The sequence below is a fragment of the Neophocaena asiaeorientalis genome, unplaced genomic scaffold, assembly GCF_003031525.2.
Source record: "Neophocaena asiaeorientalis asiaeorientalis breed wild unplaced genomic scaffold, Neophocaena_asiaeorientalis_V1.1 scaffold148, whole genome shotgun sequence".
NCBI classification, from domain to species: domain Eukaryota; kingdom Metazoa; phylum Chordata; class Mammalia; order Artiodactyla; family Phocoenidae; genus Neophocaena; species Neophocaena asiaeorientalis.
The window spans coordinates 5813507-5834770 of NW_020174050.1; the positions used below are offsets into that span (position 1 = coordinate 5813507).

Here is a 21264-nt window from a genome sequence, read left to right on the forward strand (position 1 = left end):
TTTTTAAGAGGCAGTTGCTCAGATATACAACTGTAACTTAAAAGTATAAATCACAACAATGGCAATTTCAGACACTGCTTAGTGAGAAGACAGTTGGTGGCATAAGATGAGGCCATAATAGACCCGTTTTCCTCTTTGAGACTTCCATATATTTTTCTTATTGGAGCCAAGCACACTCTTGGAGTCTTAGATAGCCATATTTCCAGGTTTTAACTACCATCTTTATGCTTATAACTCCCAGATCTACATCTCCAGCTTAGGGTTCTTGCCACACATTCATATCTATATTGTCAGTTTCCTCCTAGGTATTTCCATTTGGGTAGTCTTCATATGTCAAGATTAGTATGTCTAAAACTGAGCTCATTGTCTTTCCTCCAAAATCTATTCCTGGCCTTGTGTGACCCTCTCTCATTAAAAATGGTACCACCATGCTAATGACCCTGTAATCATGTACATAGTCACCCAATGCAGAATCCTAGAAAGCGTCCTTAACTTTTCTTCCCATCCTCCCCATGATCTACCAATGGACCTACTAAATATTTTCATTACTCTAGTCCCTCCATCCCAATGCACTGCTAATGTCTTAAGTTAGCCTGTGATCTCTTACCTGAGCTTTTGCATTTTGTCTATTAATGTACCCCTACTAAGTATAATCCCAGCATCCTCCAAGAATATATGCTATTCATGTGACTCTGCTCTTTAAAATCTTTCAGTGACTTCCCGTAATTGATAAACTAAAACCTAATTTCACAAGCAGATCGGTCCCTTAATGATCTGCCTCTCACTTACCATCACCACCTGCAGCCACTTGACCATCTCTCTCACCCCTGGCCTTTAGTGAACTATTGCCATTTCTGAAACAGGACATGCTCTCTTACATATCTTTTTTTTTAATTAATTAATTTATTTATTTTTGGCTGCATTGCATCTTTGTTGCTGCATGCAGGCTTTCTCTAGTTGCGGCAAGCAGGGGCTACTCTTCGTTGCAGTCCGTGGGCTCCTCATTGCAGTGGCTTCTCTTGTTGCAGAGCACGGGCTCTAGGCGCGCAGGCTTCAGTAGTTGCAGTACGCACGCTCAGTAGTTGTGGCTCACGGGGCTCTAGAGCGCAGGCTCAGTAGTTGTGGTGCACAGGCCTAGCTGCTCTGGGCATGTGGGATCTTCCCAGACCAGGGCTCAAACCTGTGTCCCCTGCATTGGCAGGTGGACTCCCAACCACTGCGCCAGGGAAGCCCTCTCTTAGGTATCTTTACACATGATATTTCCTCAGTGTGGTGTGCTCTTTCCTATTTTGTCCTCTTGAAATCACCCTTCATGATTTAGCTCAAGCATCCCTTCCTTTGTAAAGCCTTCTCTAAAAGCCGTAGTGTGTACTTCCTTAGCACACTATGCTCACCTCTATTACAATAAGTGTGATTAAATTAAGTAGTAAATTCTCTTCTACATCTAAACTAATTTGAGTTAGACCTCTACAACCAAAACATCTGAACGAATACATGGTGTTTCTGCATGAAAGTTCTTTCAAAGAAGGCTAACTACTGTTAAAATAAAATTGGAAATCACAGAACTAAACGGCAATAAGGCATTATTATTGGTTGAATTATAATCTTTTAAAAAAAGCATCCCATTTGTGGAGGTCAACTAGAAAACCTCCCCCCTCTGGGTGAATGCAGTCTGTCAGAGCACAGCCCCCACTCGACTCTTGGCCAGATGTTTTATGCAATATGCAAACTGAACAACACTATCACAGTGTACTGCAATTATCCATGTAAGTACACATCTGTCGTTCACGTCCTAGACTGCAAGCTCTGTCTTTATCCCTAGTACATCACAGCATCACACAGTGTCTGACATATAATGCTCAAGGAACATTTGTTTAATTCATTAATTAATAGTAGCACCTCTCAAATCATACCATGTGTCTTAATTTACTAGCAATTAGCTGCTAGTAAAAGAAATCAGAAATAATAGTCACAAACAAAATAATTTTATTTTTCTCTCACATAAAAGAAGTCTGGAAATAGTCAATTCAGGGCTGATATGGCACATCCATTGTCAGCAGGAACCCATCTCCTTCTCTCTTTGGCTTTGCTATCTTTAGAACATGCCTTTCTTTCCTGCCTAATCGTCCAATATGGCTGCCAGGGCCACCTGATATGGTTGTGCAGTTTGTTTACTGCAAAGGCACCCAACCAAGAAGTGAGTGGTGCATCTATGCAGAGGGGGAACTTTTTCTAATTCATCTGCTAGGATGGGTGCTTCTTTCCATCAGAGATATTATGGCCGTTGGGATCCCAACTATCCTATTTTCCTGGCAGGGCAAAAATTATCCCCACTCTTAAGCACTGTCCTGAAAGGCCCACCCAAAAAATATTTGGTTCGACTTCATTGGCCAAAACTTAATGACAGGACACAAATAGCTGAAAGGGAAGTTGGGAAATAGTGTTTCAGTTAAACACACTGACACCAGAAATAAACTACTGGGCAGCCTCAGTATAGGTACAGCATATATACAATCCATCACCTCAACATTGACTGGATTGTGGATGAGTGCAAAGAAATAGAGTTAAAGCATTGTATTGAGTTTCATAACTAGTTTTAACTCTAGCAAACTTGTAATTATGTTTATCTAAATTAAAGCAAGATACTTTCACCAAAACTTTCATGCTCTGTTTTTAGAAACCAATAATTAATCTCTCTCTCCCTCTCTCTCTCCCTCTCTCTCTCTCTCTCTCTCTCTCTCTCTCTCTCTCTCTCTCAAAGGTCGGTAAACACGATCTATATTTAAATTCTCAGTCGTCAAGTAGAAGGACTCCATTACTCTTTGCAAACCAAACAAACAAAAAACTCCTCTTAAGAGGGTCATTCTCCTAACCCAGATACCATTGAAATTTTAGGACTCTGTGTTTTATATTCATACCCATATTTGTAAGCCACTGGTAGTAAAGACTCTCTACTGCCTTTTTTTTTTTTTTTTTTTTTTTTTTTTTTAACCGGGGCATGAACCCGCGTCCCCTGCATCGGCAGGCAGACTCCCAACCACTTCGCCACCAGGGAAGTCCCTCTACTGCCTTTTTTTTAAGGATCTTTATAACCTCAAACACCTTTCCAAATTTAGCACATTTACACTTCACTCACTTTAGGTTCCATCCAAACTTGTTCTCTACATATGCTCTGACTTTCCCACTCTATATCTTTGTTCACATTGTTCTTGGCTTACACTTCTCAACCTTTCATTTGCACACGATCAAAAGAATCACTTCTTTCAAGCACCAGCTCCAATGCTCCTTCATTCATAAAGCCTTCTGGATCCCTCTCCACCTCTACCCTCGCCCAACCAGATATACCTTCCTCCCCATCTGAACACCCACAGCACTTTGAGAGAGGAGACTCTGGCATGTTAACTTGGTGTAGTAAAAGTCCTGCAGCTTTTGGAGTAATACCATTCTGGGTACAAATTCTGGCTCTGCCATTTACTATATGATTCCAGGCAAATTGCTCAACTTCATCTGAAACATAAGTATAATATGTACTTGCAGGGTTGGCATGAAAACAAGTAAAATAGTAAATGTTAATCTTGACAAGAGTAGACAATATTTCTTGACGAAATTAATAAATATAGTATACAGGTTTGTGCTGACTTGTGTTAACACTGAATTTTTCAAAGGTATTTTCAAGGAGCAACTACTGTGCTTTCTTTCATAAGATTTTATCTAAAGTAAAAAAATCATAAAAACAAAACACACTGACATAATTAAAAGACATAACCACAAGTTGAAAATGCTTAAAGCATGTGTTTAATTCATAAATCTCTTCACAAATAATCTCTAGGTAACCATAGCCTGAAAACTTGTAGAAATACACGTATCTGTTTGCACTGGGTTGGGAGGCAGGCATGATGTGTTCTGCTTCCAATTCTGTCATTACATAGTTTTACTACCTTTGGCAATTTGCCAGGATTTTCATTTCACAGCTTCTTTGTCTATCAAAAACAGGGGAACAAAAACAGGATATTACATACCCTAAACAACTTGAAGATGAAGAGAGCCAAGTGAAAATATTATGAGAAATAAAAATAACAAAAAATGCTATATATTAAGTCTTGTAATTATGTTATTATAATAAGACAAATACATGGTTTTTAAAAGTATGTCTCTTTTGGCTCTCTTCCTGCGATGAATTTCTTTATTATCAGCTAAAATGACTTGCTTGCTGACAGCACACCCTAAGCAGTTTCCCAGAACCAACCTACCCACCTACCTTACTTTTTTCTTCCTCCTTCCTTCCTTCCTTTAATAGCACAGGATTTACAATTGCCTGATAAATTAATGTTTTTACCTGACCAACCCTTTTGATGGATGGAAGAAGATTACATGCTAATGCCTGGGTTGACCCACATAACTGCTTTACCAAAAATACCAAATGTCACCGTGTTCTCTGGCTAAAAGCACTGAGGAAGGACATGCTTTTCTGTTTCCCTTGTTCTTGTTTTTCAGGGCAACCTGCAGTTCTGTGTGGCAAGCATGAGTTAGGGATTGAAATCCGAGAATGATTATATGACATCAACCCAGGCTTTACACTGATATGTGAATCTGTTGATAAAGTTATAGTCAGTTGCTATAGGGATGATTTTTCAGATGAGAAATTTCCATGAAATTTCAAATTTCCAAAAGAATAAAGATGTTCAACCTTTGGATTTATTTTCGTTTGTATTTTTATTGTGTACTTTTAAATTAAAATATCAGCCCATTCAATAGAGAAGTAGAAGTGCCTAAAGAAACCAAGAAGTGGGAAGACAGTGTACATTTATCAAGATTTCACTGTCTGCCACATTACTCTGAAAGCATGCATGGTACCATAATTTCCCTGAAGGATTGTTAAGAATTGATATTTCGTGTTCTCTAAACATTCTATTTGAAGCTTTTTTTTTTGGCTGCACTCCGAGGCTTGTGGGATCTTAGTTCCCCAACCAGGGATCGAACAGGGTGCCCTCTGCAATGAAAGCAGGGAGTCTTAACCACTGGGAAGCCGGGGAATTCTGTGAAGCATTTTTGTATTTCTTTCAGAAACCAAGGACATTTTGGGGGGATTTTTCCCTGTCAACGAAGGACATTTATCATATAGCCTCTAAATATATGTCCCATACTGTGCTACAGAGACTGTTGAACTAGCTACACTATTTGGGCTGAGGCCCAAGTCAGGGATTCTTTCCCACAGAAATGAAAATGGCCAGTTGGCTGACTTACCCTGCGGCACGTGAGAAGCTGGATCAGCAAGATAGAGAACGGTGGACAGGCAGGGACAGGTGGGACAGAGAGAGGATGGCAGTCCACGTCCTCACGATGAGAGGCACTGAGGAAGCTCTGCCCAGATGTCCAGCTAACATCTCAGAGCTAGAAATACAGTCTTCTCCATCTGATGTGAGAAAGAATGTGCGGAGCTGCACTTTAGATCCCAGCAGCCCTTCGCATCTTGTTAATATGGCTAAGTTCTCTCCTTATTTAACACTGTCAATTTTTTATGACCCTGACTTGTTGAAGGAGCCAGGACAATCGTTCTAGTTTGTCTAAAGCTTCCTTGTGTTCTCATTGAGTTTGTTCCACTATGCCCTGTGTTTTCTGTAAACCGAATGTTACATCCAAAAGTTTATTGGATTGAAATTAAACATTTTTGGCTCGACTAAAACACAGGTACATTCGGTGTGTCTTGTTACCTCCCATCGGAAGACACATACTATCTGGTTGACCCACAAGAAATGACAATGACTCTGGACCCTGGACTAGAGTGATTACAGTTTTCTCCCCCAGAAATCTAGCTCAATGACATTTTGCCTGTAGAGACCTAATAACTATTTGGTAAAATATAGACTTCTGTATTGTTTTTACCCTTAAGGACTTTCTACGTTAGTTAAGCCTTAAGTTGGTTTTAGAACCCATTATCTGAGTGTTTTGTTTTGTTTTTATTTTGATGGTAGACTTACCTTCACGATTAAGTTTTACTGGGTATGTTATTAAGATTGGTTTTCATAAACCATCTTGTGCAGTAAACTGTGGCCCAGAAGCACACTGTATGGCAGGGCCAATAAACTGGATGTCAAAATTTTTCAACAGATATTCCACTCATTAAATAATTTGCAGTTTGAAATTTAAAACATGTAATCTAAAATAACTCTTGAAATGTCAAACACTGGGTTTTTTTTAACTGCTGATATACCTACACAAAACAAATTCAGTGAACTTCACCAGCTGACCTTTAAAATAATCATCAGTTAAAGGAATAATGCTCTTTTCTGCGTCAGGGATAATCTTGTTATTTGTGTTTTTTCTAGAATTATTCTCCACTTTTGAATTTAGGTTGTCTATATTGGTGGCCTAATCCCCCAAAATAACCAAGAAAGCACAATATTTCTAATATTTCAAATAATCTAATTTCTTCCTATCTACTTTCCATATATAATATTACATTCCTTCTGTATCTACACTGTGCAGTTTCTCTATAAACAACTTTCAGACTTAACTATTTTGACTGAATGGACACACCAAATCTGGTTTGTTTTGTTTTTTTCTTGGACAGATTTTTTTTTTTTTTTTTTTGAAATAGATCAATCTTTTTTTTTTTTTTTGCGGTACACGGGCCTCTCACTGCTGTGGCCTCTCCCATTGCGGAGCACAGGCTCTGGACGCGCAGGCTCAGCGGCCATGGCTCACGGGCCCAGCCGCTCCGCGGCATGCGGGATCTTCCCGGACCGGGGCACGAACCCGCGTCCCCTGCATCGGCAGGCGGACTCTCAACCACTGTGCCACCAGGGAAGCCCTAGATCAATCGTTTGATGTGTAGAAAGCCTCCATGTCACCTTTCAGCTCTAAAATGACTCATGCTCATCTCACATTACAATTTGTGTTCTTTTGTTAACCTTTTCGGTTCCTTCTTTCTATTAATCTGAACTTAAAATTTCTAATTTCGACATATTTAAGACAATCACTACACAAAACTTTTTCCTATTGCTTGTTATAATTTCTGAAAATTAACCATGGGGAGTCAGTCTTTTGAAAATAAAAACTTCTGTAAAATATATTAAAATATATATCATCCTAAATTAGTATGTCCCAACACCTGCTATGCAGAACACTATTTCCTTGAGATTCTCAGGGTTTAGGGACCAAGGAGATTCTGTGGTCAAATATATACAGGAAATGCTACACACTGTACTTCTCTTGAAAACTCACAATATTCTTAAGCTTAACAAAAAAATTGAAAAGTCCTACCTACAGAAACATGTTTTACTTCATTTACCCCAGTGTTTTCTCTGATATATTGACCACAGAACTCTATTTACTTAACATCCATAAATGTCTCCAAGTAGAGCATAGCTGGGGAAACACTACCTAAACCTATAATCAGCAAACATTTGCTTTAGAATCATTGAACCAGAAAGCTGGAAATCTTGTGTTATTGATCATGTATCTTAAAGTTTTTCAGATTAAGAAATACACCTTTAAGAGTTAAATGACTTGGCTTAGAAAGTAAAGCCAAGATCAGAATCCATATTTCGTTTCCATCTGATTCCTGGGAACTCAAAACAATACAATTCTATAATTCCCTAATTGAAATTAAAAAATTATTTGGTCAAAGTTCTATAGAACTATAGAGCACATAGAAGAGACCTCTTCAGTTGGGTTGCTGTGATCCCATAAGATATTACGGGAAAGGGAGTGTGAGTTTTTGTAAATTTTGTTTGTTTTTTGTTTATAAAAATGGGGTCAATCCATAGGTAATGCTTTGAATCTACTTTTTTCACTTGATTCTATATTGTTAATATATTTTCATGACATTAAATGTAATTCTAGAGCACAGTTCTCAACCCTATCAAACCCAACACTCCCCTTTCATAGCAAATATTTTGTAATACTTTATTATCCTTAGATGAAATGCATAGATAATATATTGTATATACATAAACAACTTATAAGAAAGATAATGCCTTAGCTGTGATGTATAGGATAATCAAAAGCAAAGCAATTTATAATGAAATAATATATGAAATGCTCAGGCATGACTTCATTGGAAGGCAGAGTGAAAAAGATGTTTGTACCTATAAGTAGCTTTCTTTTTTTTAATTTATTTTTTATGTCAGTAACACTAGTTTATAATACTGTATAAGTTTCATGTATACAAAGTTATATTTCTGCTTGTGTATACACTACAGTGTACTCACCACCAAAAATATAGTTTCCGTCTGTCACCATACGGTTGATCCCTTTTACCCATTTCGCCTTCCCTTCCCCCCGCTTCCCCTCTCGTATCCATTACTCTGTTCTCTGTATCTGCATGTATGTTGTTGTTTAGTTTTGACTTGTTTCATTTTTGGTTTTGTTTATTTGTTTTCTATATTCCACATAAGAGTGAAATCATATGGTATTTGTCTTTCTCCTGTAGTTTGAATGCAAATGTCGTGACTACAAAAGCAGACTGATAGACAGACGTGGTGATTTGTCATAGGAGTGACACTGGCAGGAGTCACATGATTTTACCAAGATGGTGAACTGCTCTGGGTAAAATTCCAAGCAAAACAAAATACGTTCTTTCTGTTATTTACATAATAACTGCAGTCCTAGAAAAGTTATATTAAAAACCATGAAAAAAACCATTTATGCTTTAGGTAAAATGGAGTTGAGGTCTCGGTTCAGATCATATACACGGATTTTTTACCTACATGAATGTCTAGAGGGACATATGAAAATCACATAGGATGCAAGGGCATGCATCCTTTCAAGTGCAGAACTTTCCCGAGGATTTCAGAATATCTAGCATCTCCAGCCCCTGTCCACTAATCCAAAGTATCACTTCCCACTGCTACTCATGGGATTATGATGTCCAAAATCCTTCCCTACAAATTCTCAAAATGCCCTCACCCATGAGGGGGTACATACTAATTAAGGATTGCTATTGTAGAATGTGTTTTAAAGATTGCTTAACATTCCATTGGGTGGATTACCAACTCTTCACTAAATTCAAGGACACAGTCTGCTTAAATTACCAAATAATCATAATTATTATTCTACCAACTGAGAGCACACGATGTCCCAGACATTTTATTTGCAGTTGGTTATTTAACCTTTACAATTGCCATATTAAGAGGTATTATTTTCCCCATTTTACAGATGAGAAACCTGAGGCTCAAAGATATCAAGTAACTTTCTTCAAGGGAGCCAGGATCCAAATCCAGGTCTTTTTGATGTATAAGTGCATATACTTAGCCACAACAATATACTGTCAGATGTAGTTTGTATTACTTCTTAGAGCAGCCATTCTCTTTCTGTTCAATTCTTTTCTTACCTTCTGATTCAGCTTCTCTTCATAATTGCCTTTCCTTTCTGATCTTTCTGGAACAATTCTTTTCTGGAAACAAGAGGCTGTTCTGCAGTCCCTCCTTCCCCTGCCTTTTAAAGTGGAGATCTGTGTTAGATTTGGATCCGCTACAATTGGTTCTAATTAATGTCCCTACCTTCAGGCTGTCTCTGAATAAATGACTCAATGTAACTGAGCAAATTCAATTTTTAAAGGGACTTGAGGATTTTTAACCTGAACTAACACATCCAGGGAGTATTCTATTACATGTTCATTGCTTATTTTTCCTCACCAGCCATTCATTTTTTAAATGACTAGATGGTCGCTTTCACTCCCCGACTATTGTCATATGAAATACTATTTCAGTGGCTATGAATGACCTCCTCATTAGTGGAGTGTTTTTTTCCTCCATTACTAGAGTGGAAGTAATTTGAGGACAGAGAACGTATGCAACTATGTTTCTACTATGTTATATTGTAATGCTTGTACCTAATAAATTCATAGTAAATATCTGTTGAGTGATGACATGAAGCTCAATTCAGTCTAATTTAGCACAACAATTATAAGTTGAGCATGAATAGACTTCCTCACTTAGATCCTTGGTATTTTGTTTTCCACACCTATAAAATGAGCTGAATTCCTAGAACTGTTACTAAGACACATGAGGTATTTGTGTGTTGCTGGAACTATACTAGCACTAGGGGGAATTTGAGAAGAGTAGCTTCCTTTCCCCCTCTATCTTTTCCCTACAGTCCTCTTCCCTTCACAGAGTACTTTGAGCCAAAGTGTTCAGGATTCAAATTTTGGACTTGTGTACATACAGGGTATTTTTTCTTTGTGTGTGATATGCGTATGGAATTTGGTGGGATATATGGACACAATGAACAAACTTTTAGCTTTCTATTATTATTTTAAAAGATATAGAGCACATTTCCCTAATTAGGAATGAAAGAAGACTCTAGAGCATATAGTACCCTCACTGTATGGACTAACTTTCTCATTATACTGTACTGTATGTATCGCTTGAGAGAATATTCAGCTTATTATGTTGTGGTACAGTCTGAAGGACCAGGCTTTTCTTGTTGATAATTGTCAAGGCAAGAAGCTAGGTCTCAGACAGGAAAGTTTGATTGAGTGGGTGCGCCCAAAACAGATATGAAATGAAATTTGATCTCCAAAGATCAGGGAGTCAGAATGTTTGGAAATGTACTCTTCATAATTAACATTAAAGATGGCACCCTGGGCTTCCCTGGTGGTGCAGTGGTTGAGAGTCCTCCTGCCGATGCAGGGGACACGGGTTCATGCCCCAGTCTGGGAAGATCCCACATGCCACGGAGCGGCTGGGTCCGTGAGCCATGGCCGCTGAGCCTGCGCGTCCGGAGCCTGTGCTCCGCAACGGGAGAGGCCACAACAGTGAGAGGCCCGCGTACCGCAAAAAAAAAAAAAAAAAAGATGGCTCCCTGATCCCCCATATGGGAAACAAGAAGGACGGACACAGATAAGACCTGTTTGTGTTTTTTGTCTTTTTTCCACTCCAGGTTAACACATGAGCTTTGGAGGCAAGGTATAACTTCAACCCAGATTTTCCAAATTCATGCTATTATTTAGCTTTATTTACCTTTTGTTATCCTCCAATCTTTAATAAACTATTTTAGCTGGATTACAGAAAATGAAGGGGTCATTTGTCCATGCTTGGACCAGACTGCCAAAAGGAGGCTCTTCACCCCATCCTCCACCCTCAGCATGGCTGTCTCAATGGCAATCAGTTTAAACACTCCAATGGCCATGGAAAGGCAGAGGAAACAGGCAGGGCCATGCGGCCCAACCATCTCCTGATCATCTGGAAATTCTTCTAATGCTGAACTTGGAAGATCGGGGTTATATTTTTGTAAAGCAAAACAGAATCCAAGTACATATGACTCATTGCTCTATCCTCAGAGCCTTCCTAGTACATGGTGCTCACTAAGAATTTGTATAATAAATAATGAGCCAGCATATACTTAACGAGCTTTGTCTTTCTGTGTGCCTATCACTGTGTTTCATAGCCAGCATCTAAACGGCAGTGCAGGCAAGTTTTACTCCGGTTCAACTAAGTACCCTGTGAGTACCTTCTATGAGCAAGGAACTGAGTTAGTTGCTCTGGGAGACACAAGTATGAATAAGATATGTCATCTTGCTTTAAGGAGCTAAGAATCTAGTGGTGGAGATAGACACAGACATAAATAACTCTTTCTTTAACGTGTAACCTCAGGGAGGTCTCAAGTTCCCTAACTCATTACCTTTCTCTCTTTTTGTAAGCATTTTTCAACTTCTCTTTCCCTTAACACTCGTGCTTTTGTGCTTCATCTTCCTTGCCTTTTTCACTCCCTTGGCACCATTCTTATATTCTTTCCTATCAACAATTCTTATTGTTCTAATAGCTCCCTCCTCCCTTTACTTAAGCAAGCTTTGAGCACATCCTTCTTGACTGGAGAAAAGACTTCCCTGGAGGCTTTCTTTGATTATCTTACAAGTTTGGTTTCTTTTCATTTTTTTTTTTTTTTTAAGTTTTTCTGTACTGCAAGTTGGCAATTCTTAACTTCTGGTAGAATAGCCTTCTGTATATTTTCTTTCTTTTTTTTTTTTTTTTCGGGACGCGGGCCTCTCACTGTTGTGGCCTCTCCCGTTGTGGAGCACAGGCTCTGGACGCACAGGCTTAATGGCCATGGCTCACAGGCCCAGCCACTCCACGGCATGTGGGATCTTCCCGGGCCGGGGCACGAACCCATGTCCCCTGCATCGGCAGGCGGACTCTCAACCACTGCACCACCTGGGAAGCCCGCCTTCTGTATATTTTCTCCAGAAGATATTTAGGAAATGTTTTATTAGTAAAGTGAAAAATCTGTACCTAGTGTGTTTCTCTCCCCCATCCTCCCTTAACACATAATATATTACAGAAGCTCCTTAAAATTCTTCATGGTGAATGTATGCATGCTGTCTATTATAAACAATGTTGCCTCATTAAAATCGGATGAGACAATAAAAATCATTATCTGACTTGTGTAGCAAAGATCCAACAAGATGAATTAAGGCAAAAAATATAATGCCATTCTAAACCTCACCAGTTTTTTCTAATTTTAGTGAAAGAAGAAAAATGAAATACTACTTTCCATTTTTAAACAAATATTTTATTACTATAGTTCTGATTTTGTAGAGCAGTTTACAATTTACAAAACTTTTTGATGTACTAGCAGCTCATTTGATCTTTAAAACCACATTGTTTTGAAAAAATCAGAGTTATGTCACAACTGTCATTTTTTTTTTTTAAACATCTTTATTGGGGTATAATTGCTTTACAATGGTGTGTTAGTTTCTGCTTTATAACAAAGTGAATCAGCTATACATATACATATGTTCCCATATGTCTTCCCTCTTGCGTCTCCCTCCCTCCCACTCTCCCCATCCCACCCTTCCAGGCTGTCACAAAGCACCGAGCTAATATCCCTGTGCCTTGCGGCTGCTTCCCCCCAGCTATCTACCTTACTACGTTTGTTAGTGTGTATATGTCCATGACTCTCTCTCGCCCTGTCAAAACTCACCCTTCCCCCTCCCCATATCCTCAAGTCCGTTCTCCAGTAGGTCTGCGTCTTTATTCCTGTCTTACCCCTAGGTTCTTCATGACATTTTTTCCCCTTAAATTCCATATATATGTGTTAGCATACGGTATTTGTCTTTTTCTTTCTGACTTACTTCACTCTGTATGACAGACTCTAGGTCTATCCATCTCATTACAAATAGCTCAATTTCATTTCTTTTTAAGGCTGAGTAATATTCCATTGTGTATATGTGCCACATCTTCTTTATCCATTCATCCGATGATGGACGCTTAGGTTGTTTCCATCTCCGGGCTATTGTAAATAGAGCTGCAATGAACATTTTGGTACATGACTCTTTTTGAATTTTGGTTTTCTCAGGGTATATGCCCAGTAGTGGGATTGCTGGGTCATATGGTAATTCTATTTGTAGTTTTTTAAGGAACCTCCATAGTGTTCTCCATAGTGGCTGAACCAATTCACATTCCCACCAGCAGTGCAAGAGTGTTCGCTTTTCTCCACACCCTCTCCAGCATTTATTGTTTCTAGATTTTTTGATGATGGCCATTCTGACTGGTGTGAGATGATATCTCATTGTAGTTTTGATTTGCATTTCTCTAATGATTAATGATACAACTGTCATTTTTAGTAGATAAGAAAACTCAGAGATGCCAAATGACATCTTTAAACTCACAAGATCTGCTTATATGCGGCAGATCTAGATCTCAAATACAAGCATTCTAACCTTTAGAACATGATTCTTCTACATCTTCATGCTATACATTATTTCATAAGGCTATTTATATTTACGTTTAAATGAGATTTTAATTATGTCAAAATTTCTGAATCACAACCTCTATTGTAGAAATATTTTTCACTAAACACTTGTGTAGCAAATTAATATAGATTGTGTGGTTATCTAGTAGGACAAAACATCTCATCCTTTAGAATCCAGACTTTAGCAACTACTAATGCAGAGAGTGCTTCCTGAAGCATAGGAGCTGGAGGAACCCAGGAGACAGACTCTATAGGTCTAAATAATTGCACGGAATCCAAAGAGAGCTCTCTAATGAGCTATATTTTGAAGACTGCATGAGAGTGAGAACACTTACCCAATTGTCTATGTCAATGAATTAGCACCAATTATCAAAATTTTGGAGAGTTAGGGGGCTATTATAGTATTAAATGAATAGAACAATGATCTGACTTTTCATTCAAATGAAGTTTTGTGGAATACGATTTATATCAGTGAAACAAATGGGGCAGCTACAATTACTTGAAATCAAGGTAAATGAATAGAAATCATCAGAGAGTTTTTAATTGAGATATAATTGACATAAAACATTAGTTTCAGGTGTACAACATAATGATTTTATATACACACACACATATATATATAGCTAGCTAATCACCACAATAAGTCTAGTTAGCATCCATCATCACACATAGTTACAAATTTTTCTTTTTACTTGTGATGAGAACTTTTAAGATCTCCTCTTTTAGCACTTTCAAATATACAATACAGTATTATTAACTATAGTCACCATATTACACATTACAAACCCAGGACTTATTTATGTTATAACTGGAAATTTGTACATTTTGACCACCTTCACCCATTTTGCCTCACCCCTTACTCCCCACCTCTGGAAACCAATCTGTTCTTTGTGTCTCTGAATTTGGGGGGTTTTATTTTTTCTTCTTAGATTCCACATATAAGTGAGATCGTATAGTGTTTGTCTTTCTCTGTCTAACTTATTTCACTTAACATAATGTTGTCCTAAATGGCTGGATTTCCTTTTTCTTTATGGGTAATAGTATTCCATTTTGTGTATATGTATATTCTCACATCTTCCTTAACCATTTATCCATCTATGGACACTTACATTCTTTCCATGTCCTGACTACTCTAAATAATGCTGCAATGAACATGGGTGCAGATATCTTTTTGAGTTTGTATTTTTATTTCCTTCAAATAAATACCCAGAGGTGGAATTGCTGGATCATATAGTAGTCCTATTTTCAGTTTTTTGGAGGAACTTCCATACTGTTTCCCGCAGTGGCTGCACCAACTTACATTCCCATCAATCAAGCACAAGGGTTCCTTTTTCTCCATATCCTCGCCAACACTTGTCATTTCTTGTCCTTTTGATAGTAGACATTCTAACAGGTATGAGAGTGGCTTTGATTTGCATTTCCCTGATGATTAGTGATGTTGAGCACCTTTTCATATACCTGTTGTTCATCTATATGTCTTCTTTGGAAAAATGTCCATTCAGATCCCCTGCCCATTTTTTAATCAGAGGTTGTTTGTTTCTCTTTTGAGTTGTACGAGTTCTTTAGATATTTTGGACATTAACCCCTTATATGAGAGAGTTTTCTAATAGAAGGATTAGATGGGAATGACAAACTAAAAGTGAAGTAAATATGAAAGATCTTAAAATGTATTACCTTCAAAAGTCTTCAGTAGTCTTGTATATGTCTAAGTCACATAAGACTAAGTCTTATAATTCTCGTAAGTACATAAGTCTCATGCACTTAGCTGCTTGCCATTCTGAAAGGCAAACTGCAAATCAGCCAATGATAAACACATTTTTAAAATCTCTTTCTTTTCCATACGTCTCACGTAAGACCAGCTCCCAACTAACAAAAAAACTTCTTTTCAAAAATGTATTTTTAAGATAGTTGTCTGGGACTTCCCTGGTGGCGCAGTGATTAAGAATCCACCTCCCAACGTAGGAGACACGGGTTCGAGCCCTCATCTGGGAAGATCCCACATGTCGTGGAGCAACTAAGCCCGTGTGCCACAACTACTGAGCCTGCGAGCCAAAAGTACTGAAACCTGCACACCTAGATCCTGTGCTGTGCAAGAAAGGGAAACCACCACAATGAGAAGCCCGCTGGCCACAACTAGACAAAGCCCACGTGCATCAATGAAGACCCAATGCAGCCAATAAATAAATACATAAATAAATAAATAAACTAAAAAGAAAAGAAGAGGAGTGGCAACAAAGGCACCATATTAAAAAAAAAAAAAGATGGTTGTCTAACAGCCTATGTTTACATCCTGAGTGTTTGTGAATTGGATGTGTGTCACTCAGGGAGTATAACAATATCAAAATCAGGTAAGTAAATTCAGTAAGGTCATTCAAGATGTGGATTAAAATCTCTATCAGCTCTTATTTCTATTATACTTTTATTTCTATGATTGTACATTTGCAGACTAAGATGTGGCATAAAGCAAAGAAAGCATTAGAACAGAAATATATCGGCATCAGTTTTTCATATAATTGAGAAAAGAGCCTGATCCATGATGCTTAAAAAATGCAACAGGCTCTGCGTATACTCCTAGAATTTAATACTGGGTTTTGTTCTGGCTGCTGGAAAGTCTTTTGATTGAAAACATCTTATGAGCAGTTCACATGGGGCATATAGAATGTTTTACTCAGAAAGAAGACTAATTTGTTAATCTTGCCTTTGATGTCTCTTGTACATTGCTTTGTTTTTCTGCTCTCAGTAGTAATTTCTTGGAAGTCATAAAGGATTGTTAAGCAACTAATCATGTTGTATTTTGTATATTTATCTTAAAATTTTATCTGTTTTTTCAAATTTCATTTTGCTTTCTTTGGGAGTTAATGTCTCCTGGAAGCTTCTTTCCCTGCTATAGTACCCTAACCTGGGTACAGACCCAGGTCCTGAGTTGACTGCTTAACCAGCCAGACGTGTAATTTTGGAAGAATCTTTCCACCTCTTGGACCTCAATTTTTTACCTATAAAACGAGAAGTTTGGCCTTGATATCCTCTCAGGGTATTCCTTCTTAAATATTCACTGACCTAAAGCAGGTGTTCAAAAAAACTCATTGAAGGAATAAACATTAGCCTGTTTTTCACATGCATGTTTGGCCAGAATTATGAGGGTCTCTCAGATCCAAATGAGAGTATAAACTGGGAAAGGGGATATACTAAAGGCCTCCTTGCTGGAAATATCCAATATGTGGTATCACGAAGTTCAAGTCTAGCAATCATTAACAGGACAAGCTAAAGCCCTGTGAAGACAAAATTTTGATACTGTGATTGTTTTGAAGTTTTCAACTCTTACTTTTATGGACATCAATAGGACTGTGGAGGGGTTGGAGAGAGATATATGTTCCTGTACGCTGCTACTTAAACACTAGAGTGAGAAGGAAACTCAACAGACCACTGATCAACTGGGAGAGGCACACAGTGTTGGCAGTCTTTGGGTAACAAGATTCTCTTGGGCTTTCACCAATTATAGAGGAGGTTTAACTCTCAAATTTCCCAGTACTTTGGAAATTTCTACTCTCTTGGGTCACCTACTATAATTTAGTGCATAGGAAAAAAAAGTGCTGGATGAATAAACATGCTAACAGTGGTTATTCCTAGGGAGTGGGATTACTGGAGAGAGCCTTCCATTTTTACTTTACACACCTTAGAATTATTATATTACTTTTGTTATAAAAGTAATCCAGACATCCAGACATTTCAGGCACTGGGTATGATTCTCAGGCTGAAAAAAAAATTCTTTCTTTTTTTAATTTTATTTATTTATTTATTTATTTATTTATTTATTTATGTATGTATTTATTGTGGTACGCGGGCCTCTCACTGTTGTGGCCAAGGGCTTTCTCTAGTTGTGGCGAGCTGGGGCTACTCTTCATCGTGGTGCACAGGCTTCTCATCGTGGTGGCTTCTCTTGTTGCGGAGCACAGGCTCTAGCCACCCGGGCTTCAGTAGTTGTGGCTTGTGGGAGCTAGAGCACAGGCTCAGTAGTTGTGGCGCACAGGCTTTGTTACTCCACAGCACGTGGAATCTTCCGGGACCAGGGCTCGAACCTGTGTCCTGTGCCTTGGCAGGTGGATTCTTAACCACTGCGCCACCAGGGAAGTCCCTCCATTATGGTTTATCACAGGATATTGGATATATTTCCCTGTGCTATACAGTAGGACCTTGTTGTTTATCCATTCTATATATAATGGTTTGCATCTAGTATTTCAATTTCTAAAAGAATTATTAAATAAGCATTTTATGTTGACAAAACTCTTTGATATTATTTAATTAGGTTTTCCTCACGACTACTCTTCTGGTGCTATTACCTGAGTTTTTAAAAAGTTATTAAATGCATGAATGGATGGATGAATAAATGCTTTGTTTAAGATCCCGAAGGTAAGAAATGGCAAAGACAGGTTAAAGTTCATTGACTCTGTCTCCCTAGACTACTGTTTGGCCCCCTGAGCCCTGTTGTCTCCCCAGAACAAAGAGGTAGTACTGCAATGCTTCTTTTCCCATGGCAGTAAATAAGTGGGTCATTTGCTGTAGTAAATGCTTGACAGGAAAAGATGAAAGAGTAAGCCAAATAAGAAATATCTACTTACTGCAGGTACAGCTTAGCATCTTGGTTATAACTTATCTATAAGAAATGTTATGGTCATCATTAGCAAGTCTTTACAGTCTTTAAATGTACAAACTCACGTCTTCTCCAGTGCCAAAAAATAATTTCTCTGTGCTCTATGCCTGGGAAGAGAGAGAGAGAGGGATAGATTGAACAAAGTTAAAATGGATCTGAAATACTGAGATTTCTTTGCTATATTTTATTGAATTTCACATTTTAAAATTGAGTTGGAATTGTTCTTACTAAAAAAAATGGTATTGATGGATACACTTTGAAAAAAGAAAGGGAAAATTAAGGTTTTGGCAGTAGGTCAGTTTTTACTAAATCTATTTTCCTTTCTTTTTTTCCCTTATTACATTTGTATTGAGTCTTTTCCTGTAGTTTTTTGGGACTAAGCTAGTAGCTATAGAGGGAAACTTGTTTGTATGCACAAATGAGTTTTTTCCCCTACTTCCTTTGATGTTCATATGAATTTTTATTAAATTTCTTTGGCTTTGGATATTTACCTCTCTAGATCTTTCGTGTTCTGAACAGCATTTTCCTTTCCATCTATTGTTCATGTGAATTAGGCATTCACAGTTGCATTTACAAACTGTTGTGGAAATAAAAAGTTTTTCTTTGTGGCATGTAACTCTTAGAGCACAGTCCACTCTTGGTGGGTGCCAGTTATGCCTGGTACCTATCCCAGTCTAAGCACTAACACAGGTGGTTGGCTGACACCAATGTTGAATTACAGCTTTCGACTAATAGATACAAAATCCCTATTGTTTCATAGTTCTATTTGGAAACACAAAGGTTCTTTAAATGATTTGTTTTTGTTTTTTTTCTATTCCAAACTCTTTTTCTTAGCTTTATCCGCCTCTGAAATATTTGCCAGTGTTATGTCTCAGTATAATCACTGATAAATGTATATTATTATTGTGCTGACTTTAATTCCTTACTAAAATTTAAATATATTTGAGATATTATTAATACCCACTTACAATATTCTTTTGATTCTTAATATGGAACAAATCCTGCTGGATAACATTATACAAAACAGTGATTTGATTTACTAAAAGTAAACCTTAGTAATGAAAATTCCTACCCTTTGGGCTTATGAATTATTTTAAATGTCAAAATCTGCCGAGAAAAATCAACTGTATTCCCCTCCTAGGCAATTAGTTACGACCAGAAGCGAAGAAAAAATTGAAGTGCTTTTTAAAAAATATTGTTACAGCATTAAAAATTTATCTTGAGTTTCTAATACAGAATGTCTAATAGAAATCCCCCTGTACCAAAGATGCAGCCCACTTGTAGACTTTTGTTTGGGAAAAAATCATTTAGAAATAATTGCTTTTTAGTACTGCTGCATTATTAAGTTCTATTCTCATTTTTAATGGAATGTGGCAGATATCACTCACTTTCATGAGTGTCAAAGGAGTTTTGTGATGAAATTATTACAGTTTCTCCCCTGTCTTTATTAAAATCCTCAATCCCCAAGGATTACAGTGATAAACCAACTCAGTTTAGCAGGCCAGAACTGCTCTTCCTGGTGGGTCTCCCACAAGTCTTCCCTGGTTTCCAAACTTCCTAAGCCACTTCCTTTCCCAGAATTCTCTCTGACAGTCTCTGCTCCTGGCAATGCCAAACCCCACCCAGAATCCCCTGTTGACCTTCCATTGCAAACTCAGCAGTGAAATCCTCCCAAATACCAACCTTCTTTCCAGTTAGTTTGAGATTCCTCTAGGGCAGTGGCTTTCTAGTGTTCTCCCCTACAGGCAGCAGCAGTATCTCATCGCCTAGGAACTTGTGAACAATGGAAGTTCTCCTGTCACATGCCAGACCTATTGAATTTGAAAGGGGTGGGGCCTATTGTGTATTTTAACCAGCACTTCTGGAGATGCTGACCCACAGCCCTAGGGCAGAGATCCACTAATATCCATCTCACCCTCAGACTCTCACTTGTTTTCACAGTAAGGGCTCAAGGAGGCTTTCATATGAAACCAATCCATCTAAACAAACAAAAACAAAAACAGTTGCCTAAACTTGGTTAACTGAAATACATTAATCTGAAGCTAATTTTCCCAAAGCTTATTACTTAATGATGACAGCTGTTAATGACCAATTTACCTAAAATTCAGCCTCCTTTGAGTATTTTTTACCACCCTATCAGTTTCCACACCTACACATTCTTCAAGTTAATAATGAAAGTTCTACTTTCATTCCAAACCTGGGATTCTCCCCACCTGGGCTTAGTCTTTTTCTCTTATTTGTTCCCATAGTGAGTTAGCAGTAGGTTTCTCCCTTGTATAACGTTATATGTATTTCTTGTGAGCAAAATGCTCTTAGTTTTCTGGTTATATCTCATACAATGCATTATGCATATTAGGCATTTGACACGTGCTTGCAATGGCAGTACAGTATAATAGCTGAGAGTATAGCTTGGAGCCAAACCTTGTGTTCAGTTGCCACCCCCTTTACTTACTAGCTTTGTGACTTTGGGTATGTTTTTAAATACCACTCTATGCCTCAATCTCCTTACCTACAAAATGGGCATAATATACTAGTACTCAACTCATAGGCTGTCATAGAATAAAATGCTTTTATATGTAAAGCACCTAGAACAGGGCCAGCCATGAAGTATTATATAAGGGTTAGTTATTATTTCCTTAGTTTCCAAATTCTATTTCTGCTTTTATTCAACTATCTGTTTATGTCTTCATTTCCTTTTCAATGCCCCTTCTTATTTTACACCCTCTGCCTCATTTGGATTTAATAGAATAATTTTGTCACAAAAAATAAAATATTACCACTTTTAAAAAGTTAAGATGTATGCTTTAAATAGTTCCTATTCTCTGGTATAGTAATTGTTTTTCTAGAACTCTAATTTTTTTAATAATAAAAATACTTAGCAAAACCTATGGATGAAAATATTCATTTTAACATTATTAATA

General features: G+C 37.8%; 1 protein-coding gene across 2 annotated transcripts in view; it reads left to right on the plus strand.

Moving 5' to 3' along the window:
* The window catches only part of MRPL1 (mitochondrial ribosomal protein L1), a 101174-nt gene that overhangs the window by 5027 nt on the left and 74883 nt on the right, over positions 1 to 21264 (plus strand). Inside the window, exon 1 of one of the 2 annotated variants that reach the window (XM_024754140.1) lies at positions 15685 to 16043. The exons of the other annotated variant lie outside the window; for it this stretch is intronic. The gene's annotated coding sequence lies outside the window, so the exon portion shown is untranslated. Of the gene's footprint in view, positions 1 to 15684; positions 16044 to 21264 lie in introns of those variants that run through there. 2 annotated transcript variants of the gene reach the window in all.